Source organism: Bidens hawaiensis, unplaced genomic scaffold (assembly GCF_021521415.1).
Source record: "Bidens hawaiensis isolate Kalapana, Puna unplaced genomic scaffold, B.hawaiensis_p1.1 tig00419516_1, whole genome shotgun sequence".
Lineage (NCBI taxonomy): Eukaryota > Viridiplantae > Streptophyta > Magnoliopsida > Asterales > Asteraceae > Bidens > Bidens hawaiensis.
This window is the reverse complement of record NW_027504887.1, coordinates 17433-26681: the sequence shown is the minus strand read 5'-3', so window position 1 is coordinate 26681 and position 9249 is coordinate 17433.

The window sequence follows — 9249 nt, the reverse complement described above, 5'->3', positions numbered from 1 at the left end:
GAGGACCCAGCAAAGAAGGCCCTATCGTCATCAAAAGCCAGCTGGGGCACTACATTACTTCCCGCACTCTTGCTGACAACGGCGCCTCGTCAACGGTGATGTATAGGCAGTTCTTCGACAAGCTAGACGACGAAGACAAGGAACGCCTGGAAACGGTCTGCGCCTCAATGGAAGGGTTCGACGGCAGCACAAACACCCCCCTGGGTATCCTATCTTTTCCCGTCATTCTCACGGACGGGAAACACTCCCGCACAGAAGATGTGGACTTTGTCGTGATGAGGAAGCCACACCACACGTACGACATTCTCTTCGGGAGAGACGGGATGGCAAGATTCAATGCCGTGGTGTCTTCAGTCCACGGCATGATGGGATGGCTGTAGGTTCCCTGGATGGATCTGCACGGGATATCTCGATCTACACAGGTGCGGAATCCCTGCGTAGGTTGTTACGAGCGTAGAACACGAATCAAACAAACACACGATACGAATAAACGAACACACGTTATATTATAACCGAAACACGTGATATAATCACTGAATACAGACTCAATACTCTCTGGTTCTCACGTCTCTCGACTCACACACGTCTGTATACGATTACCTTCAACCACTCTAAACAAGCCGTGACCTAGCGTATAAATACACGACAACTTCGCCTGATATGTTCAGGCGAAGTTGTTGCTAACTTCGCTTGACTAACAAGTTCGCCTGATAAGCGAACTTGTCAGTAACTTCGCTTAAACATAAACAAAACACAATTAACATTACAGACTGGATTACAGACACTAGACTATGAACTACTGACATTATGCACCAACAGACTCCCCCTTGGCAGTAGCTTCATATCTTTATCTTTAAGCACTTGTCTTGTAATCTTCATGCATGCACTCCCTCTCTTACACAGACCATGACTACTCGCTGATATTTCCTCGCTTCGCCTTTCCAAGCAGGAATATAGAATATCTTCTTCTCGTTTAACACCTGCAGATCAGCTTTAGATAAATTAACAAGATGCATCGGATCATACACTCTTAGCACTTCTTGTTCGTCTTCGTCTTCCATCACGGCTTCAGCAGTCTGGCAATCCACATACCACCATTTCAGATCTTTCAGCACATCTTGAGGCATAGTCTTCATTGGAACCTCTTTCAAACACCGAATCGGCTTATATTTCATCACCATCCAAGGTTTGCCATCTTCTCTCATTCCTCTTTCAGTATCTTCAACTAATTTCCCTTTTTGTGGTTTTAACAACTCAAACCTTTTCTCTTTAATACTTTCTTTCCATACTATCTTCCCAATAACTCTGGCCATATTATCACCACTTCTATTAATCAACCCCAGTCTGGCCAAATCCTTTACCTCACACTCAGGTAAGGTATTTAGAGATCTCAACGTCCTCTTAAAGTATTGGATCCCATCATATCTTTTCACCACGAACACTTTTAGCTGTTCATCATATAACTAACAGATAATGCCTTTCTTTGACTCAGCGTACCCTTTAATATTATAACTTTTCTTGAACATTGTAGGTACCACTGGCTTCTTCGTTTTGATAAACCAATGAGCATAGCCTTCCTTCCATCTAGGCTGCTCCTCCCATTCTGTATCATCAACTATTGTATCTTCACATACATTCGACTTCTCAACGGTTGGAAGCTCGTGTTCAACATTCTCCTCTACAATTTCACCTTCTTCAACATCATCTTCTATCACTATCTGTGCACCAATCTTCTCAATTTCTTCTAATGGCAGCACATCATCACACACATCATCAACATCTAACATATCATCATCCAACTCCTTCAAGGCATCGATCACATCATCTCCCATCTCCTCGTCATCTACCATCACCACCTCATCACCACCAGAACCGCCAGCTGCACCTGCAGACTCCCCCTGAGCTGTGGTTGTCCCAAGAGCTTGAGTAGTTCTTGGCAACTCACCACCTGCACCTTTCGATGCATTGGGATCATCGTCTCTGTCATTCTTCTTCTTTGTCCTGAGCTCGTCGCCTTTACAGCTCGTCTCCCCCTGAGATGCCAAGAACTCCTTCATAGCATCTATAATTTTTCCATGTTCAACCAGGAGGGACTACTGTAGTTGATTTTCTGCTACTAGGCGCTGAATAGCCTGGGTCTGGATAAGATATATCCTAGATTGCTCTGCCACGACCCGCTCTAGTGCAGCTATTCTTTCCGAGTCTGATAGGGTTGCATCGAAATCGAACCTCATGTGAGATATGTCTTGAGTATACTGAGGAGGGATTTCGAATGAATCCGGGACATTAGAAGTAGCTGTGGACGTAACCGCAGGTGGTATCGTCATTGATAACCCTGCAGTGGTCACAACAGTCGACTCGATAAAGCGTGCCACGACCTCCGATGGAGTAACGGTCGGAGGCGGCAACGAAACGATCACGGGAGTCGAAAGTTGGAAAGTAGTGGATGGGAGGCCAAATGTAGACGAGGTAGCCACCACGGGAACACCCGTAGCGCTTGGCCTTGTAACCTGTAGTGACGAGGGAACCATTGTCATACCGGATAGTGCTGGTGGAGTGAAACGTACCACCCTAGAGCTCTCACCGGCTCCTGATCCTGCACCTATCCGTTCCCTTCTTGACCTTCTTATCAGTTGTTGTACCTCTTCCTCATAATCAGACTCGTCATCATCATCTGTTCTCTTTCTTTTCCCATGTAGTCTTTCTCGAGTCACCATAATCCTTCTCGCCTCTGCCACTTCATCATCAGAATCTGAGCCAGCCACCGTTGTAGCTGCCCTAGTAACATGCACAGTCGAGGCACGTTCAACAGGGACCTGAACGTTCTCCTCTGGATCCACCCGATCCATATCAAAGAAGCCTTGACCACCAAATTCTGCATCAAGGTTCACTTCCTCCTCCGGTGACACAACAGGAGCAGCAGGTATAGCTTGAGGTGCTCCTGCCTGTTGTGGTGCCGGGTCCCTAAACTCATCCCCACGAGCAGGCACATACTCCGGGTTGATTAAGTACCCAAAGAGTGGAGTATGGCGAGGACGAAGCTCAGGTTTGCTCCTCGCACTGGAGGATCGACACTGGGCGAAGATCCGTTTGTTCACACTCTCTACATATCGGATCGGACGACGCTGAGGAAGTGTTGGAGCAACATGATTCAAGATCATTTGTAGGAATCTTGGATACATGATGAATCGCTCACGCGCCATCGCTCTTCGTTGACGATCAATCTCATAAAAGACCATCTGACTAAAGCTGAATCGCTTGTTGTATGTCAGAGCAGTCATTGCTGACTGCATGGTCGCGCCCATGCCATCAGTGCCCGCCTTTCTCCCTGACATGCATACTATCATAACATGCATGAGAAAGCACCACTGGTCAAGTAGGAATCCCTTCCTTCTCTGCGAATCCCCCAAGGGACCTGAATAACCCATCCTCAAAAATGCTCCATCGCGGAAAGGAGCTACAAACTCTGTCGGGTCATCCCTTGTCTCGTTTCCAAACCGCAGAGCCGCCCGGATATGTTCAGAAAAGAACTGAACCATCTGACCGTTGACTGTTGCGCGCATCACCGGGGGTTCGACTCTACAGTCGTATTCCACGGTCTGCCAGAAATCCTCAATGTTGGGTAAGGATATCGGCAGAGTTGTTGTAATGGCGTGGAATATCCTCGAGCGTAAAAGGAATGTGATGATTTCGCGGAAATCATCAACTCCGCTCACTTCCGGGTCTAAGGTGATATACATGTTGTGACCCGGGAAGAACTGTCTTTGTTGATCACCTCCGTCATCACCGCCTGCACCACCTGCTCCAGCAATAGCAGCCATATCTGCAACAAACAGGTTAAGTTAGATAAACGTCAAAGCGAATCACAAGTTCGCCTGTTACCATGAGCGAAGTTGTGATCAATTCTGTATAGGCGAAGTTAAAAGTGAGGCGAAGTTGGAAAACAACTTCGCTTCAACTTGAACTTCGTCTGAAAATAGTTAAGTAAAATGGTACTTCGTCTGAAAATAGTTAAGTAAAATGGTCCAGGCGAAGTTACGGATAACTTCGCATAATCACAACATCGCCTCATAAACTGTTTCAAAATCAATAATCAGGCGAAGTTAAACCTCAGGCGAAGTTACGGATAACTTCGCCTAAACCGTAACTTCGCCGAATTTGAATCGACAACGGTTAGGATTTTGAACGACGTGTAGATGATGATTTCGGAGATCAAGGACTCCGAAATACATGATTTTATGAAGTTTTATACGCTCAAGTGGTTTACTATCACGTAAAAACAAGTTTGAAAATCGGGTTTTTAGGTTTCAAATAATCGAGGTCACGAAACGGGTCGTATCGACCTGTGATAATCATTAACGACAATGATTATACGAATATGGAACCCTACACACCTTTAATCGACAATGAAATCGAGAAAGAAACACAGAATGGATGATGATGATAAGTTCGCCGAGGTTTCTGTGAGTATAAGTTCGCTGGGTTTTGAAATAAATGAACAGTTTGACCTTTAAAGTCCTTTATATAGGGTCACAGATGTATCGGCGAAGTTGTGGATAACTTCGCCTATCAGGCGAAGTTATGCAGAACTTCGCTGAAATTAAAAATTTTTCAAAACAAACCCCATAATTTGAACAATTTGCAATTAAGTTTTAAAAATTTCCCTTTAAGAATTAAATAACACGATCAAGTCCAAGTAACCAGTTATAAAATCATAAACTACCTAAGTACGAAAAACTTTTAAAAATTAAAGTACAAGGGATCAAATTTCAGTCTCGACAGTGACTACTACGTTTTAGAAAAGATCCGAACAGGAATCATACTAACTTCGTGATTGTCACACAGATCCGTGTTCAGCTGTATTATGACATAAAGAAACAGGTTGTAAGCAGGTAATCTACTTAGAATGGTTTTCATCGTTTCTGTGATACGAGTTAGGTTCAATTAAGCTCAAAAATTAAGTGGGTAACAACTCAGAGATTATGATGCCTCCTATCTATTCTCAAAGCGTATTTGGCTTTCCCCAAGTCACCCCGAATTGACTTCAACCCATAGTGTCTGATTTAGTTTGTAAGTACTCTTCATCTGCTTCCCGTTCTCTTTCTTACTCCATGATTGAGAAGTCTTGACATTGTCGGCTCTAGAATGTTTCAATAACTCATAAGGTTTTTTTTTTTTTTTTTTTTTTTACGATAAACATTTACATAGACTTCAGAGTAGTAAACAACTGCAAGTCCCGAATCTGGATCACTGCAGTTTCTTCACACACTATCTTTACGGGAATCAGAACACTTACGGGCTCGTGTATGACTGGGTAATCGCTTTTCTGCCTATCATTCGGAAAGATATATATGAAGACATGCAAAACTCTTAAGGAGTTTCCACATAAAATCGAGTAGATTTAGTTAGTATCACTTCTACTTTTACGCACCATAAAAGCTACCATGACATACAATGACTGTTCTAAAGTCTTTTAAGCCTAATAACTTCACTAGTTAAGCACACAGAATCAGTAAATCCATCATTTTCCAAGGTTGGATCAATTTTCTGTTAAAACATAGTAACAGAACTTCTTACGAAGTAGTAGACTTGAAAAATAATTTCATCTCCCGAAAAGAAAAATTTAACTTCTATCGCCCCAACCAAATCAAAGTCTTCAGGTTAACGGTTATCCCGAAGATCCAATGGATCAGCTGGACCGACCACATACTAGTATGTGTCCTTCTAACTAAGTATGATCGACTAATTTTCAGCGAAAGAATGAAAACTCATCATAAACCGCCCCGGTCACTTTCAGTCATCTGGTTAATGGCTATCCTCATATTCTACAAGTAGAAATGAGGACCAAACATATCCTAAGACATGTCCTTCAAACTGAGGCAACCGACATAATTCTAAGCGATAGTGACGTATTTTTTTTTAATCAAAAACACAAAGCATGGTTACTCGGGATTGATCATCCCATTCAGCTCAACAAGGTTTTGAAATCTAGTTTTGTCAAACGCTTTCGTGAATAAGTCAGCGAAATTATCTAACGTATCAACCTTTTCGAGCTCAATCAGCTTCTTCTCAGCACAATCCCGTATAAAATGATGACGTATGTCAATATATTTAGTTTTGTGCTTCACGGGATTGTTAGTTACTGAGATAGCAGCTGTGTTATCAATGCAAATAGTAGTGAGTGAGAAATTCAGACCATAGTCGCGCAACTGTTGTTGAATCCAAAGAACCTGGGAGCAGCAGTTGGATGCTGCCATGTATTCTGCTTCACAGGTTGAAATTGCGACTGAAGTCTGCTTCTTGCATTGCCACGACACCAATCTGCCACCAAGAAACTGACATCCACCAGTTGTAGACTTCCGACTCTGATTGCACCCTCCATAATCAGAATCTGTGTAAGCGACTAGCTCCAAGTCTCCTCCTCTCGGGTACCACAACCCCAGCTTCGGCTTGCCCTTGAGATACCGCAGTATCCTCTTCGCACCCTTCAAAGGAGATTCTTTTGGGTTTGCCTGAAAGCGTGCACAAAGACAAACAGCAAACATTATATCAGGCCTAGAAGCAGTTAAGTACATTAAAGAACCTATAATAGCCCGATATTGAGTTGGGTCCACATCTGCGTCATTGTCTGTCTCAGCACCCAATTATGGTTGACGCAGATTGGAGTATCGAATGGAGTGATGTCCTCCATCTTGAAGCGTTTGAGCACATCATGGACATACTTGGTCTGATGAATGAACATCCCATCCTTCTTCTGATCAACCTGCAATCCTAAAAAGAAAGTTAGTTCACCCATAGCACTCATTTCAAACCTTTTCTTCATGACGGCCTCAAACTCCTGACACATGGAGACTTTTGATGCAGCAAAGATAATGTCATCCATGTAGACTTGCACCAGCAGGAAGTCGCTTCCTTCTCTCTTGAAGAACAACGTGCTATCTATCTTCCCTCTTTCAAACCCATTTTCAAGCAAGTAATCTGATAAGGTTGAGTACCAGGCACGAGGTGCCTGATGTAGTCCATACAACGCCTTGCTTAACTTGTACACGTGGTCTGGAAATTCTGGGTCAGGAAAACCCGGAGGTTGCTCAACGTACACAACCTCATCAACTTTCCCATTTAGGAACGCACTTTTCACGTCTAACTGAAATACCTTCATCTTCTTATAAGCAGCAAATGCCAAAAACAATCTAATGGCTTCCAATCTTGCCACAGGAGCGAACACTTCATTATAATCAATCCCTTCTTGTTGATTAAAACCTTTAACGACTAGCCTCGCCTTGTTTCTTATAATAATCCCTTTCTTATCTCTCTTGCACTTAAAAACCCATTTTGTGCCTATCGCATGCACATTCTTTGGTTTTTCAACCAAAGTTCAAACTTCCATTTTCTTGAATTGAGCCAGCTCTTCTTGCATGGCTTCGACCCACGAGCTGTCCTTTAGAGCCATTTGATAATTCTTTGGTTCAATCTGGCTGATAAAGCAGGTGTACAAGCATTCGTTGATTATGCCTATCTCCTTAATGCTTGTGTAAACACATGTGTGCTCATTCAAGCTACGTCTTGTTTGTACACCGGAGGACACATCACCAATCACATTCTCCAAAGGGTGATCTTTATGAATTCTCGTGGTCGGAACCGAACCGACATGCAAATTGTCTTCCAAGTTAGAAGAGAGCTCGTCAATGGTTGTTCCTTGCTGAGAGTGAAACGGATTGAAAAATTCTTCTTCAGGAGAGGCAGCAGGGGTATCGATAGCATTTGATGAGGAAGGTTGACATTTATCAAACAGCTGTCTTTGCACTAGATTTTCTTCCTCATCAAGGATCATCTTCGTAGCAACTCTTTCTTCTACTTCTGCACTATCCAAATAAGGTATGTTAAAAGACTTAAAAAGTTTATCATAGTCGAAAAACTCAGCAGGTCCGTTGCTTGGTTTTGGCGGTTTGTAACTTGTGATATCGGTGTTACACACCACCTCAACCTTGCCGGTCGATGTATTAAAGACACGTCTGTTGGGAGTCCCAACAACATAACCGACTAAGATTCCTTCATCGGCTAATTCACCAAATTTAGAATTTGTCTTTAAAATCGAACAAGGGGACCCGAATGGTTCAAGACCACTCAAGTTGGGCTTCCTCCCATGCATAAGCTCATAACACGTTTTATTAAGTCTTTTAACAGTCAAGACTCTATTCAAGATATAACAGGCTGTAGCAACAGCTTCATCCCAGAACACCACAGGAAGCTTCGAATCAGCCAGCATAGTTCTGGCTCCTTCAATTAACGTTCTATTCTTCCCCTCAGCCACTCCATTCTGTTGCGGAGTATACGGAGCGCTGTACTGGTGCTCAATCCCTTTCTGAAGGCAGAAGATCTCCATTTCATAATTCTTGAACTCCGTTCCATTGTCACTCCTGATGAACTTAACCCTTTTATCCATAACGTTCTCAACTTTGGTAATCAAATTCTTCACCATCTGAGCCGTTTCATCTTTTGATTTCAGGAAATATACCCACGAATATCGTGAGTAATCATCAGTGATCACCAAGCAATAAGAAGTACCTCCTAGACTTTTTGCATTCACGGGACCGAAGAGATCCATGTGAAGCAATTCTAGAGTACTAACAATAGAATTGACCTTCTTGGTGTGATGGGATTTCTTGTGCTGCTTTCCCTTCTTGCACGCTAGACATTTGTCTTCAAAGTTGAAACTTTTCAAGGGAACGCCCAGCACAAGTCCATTCTTGACAATGTGGTTCATCTTCCGAAGATGAATGTGCCCCATTCTCCTATGCCACAATTCGGACTCCGATTCGCTCGCTTTTGTCATAAGGCATGATTCTTCCGTGGCCATTTCAGTCGACCTCATATCCATAATATACGTATTCCTCTCACGTGGAGCCTTCATCACAATCCACTCCTCTGGTATCTGAAAACCAGGATGCAACACAATCGCCTCATTCTTTGTAAAATGTACGGTGTACTCCTTATCACAGATCTGCGACACACTCAGCAGATTGTGCTTCAATTTTTCGACAAAGTTTACTTTCTCTAGAGTCATCTTTCCATTAGACACCGTTCCCATTCCTGTAATCTTGCCTCCACTTTCTCCAGCAAAGCTCACTCTCCCTCCTTGAATAGGTTTCAAATCGTGTAACAAGATTTTGTTACCCGTCATGTGCCGGGAACAGCCGCTATCCACAACCCAAAGATTATTGGCAGCCTTGTTCAACTGTTTCTGCACGA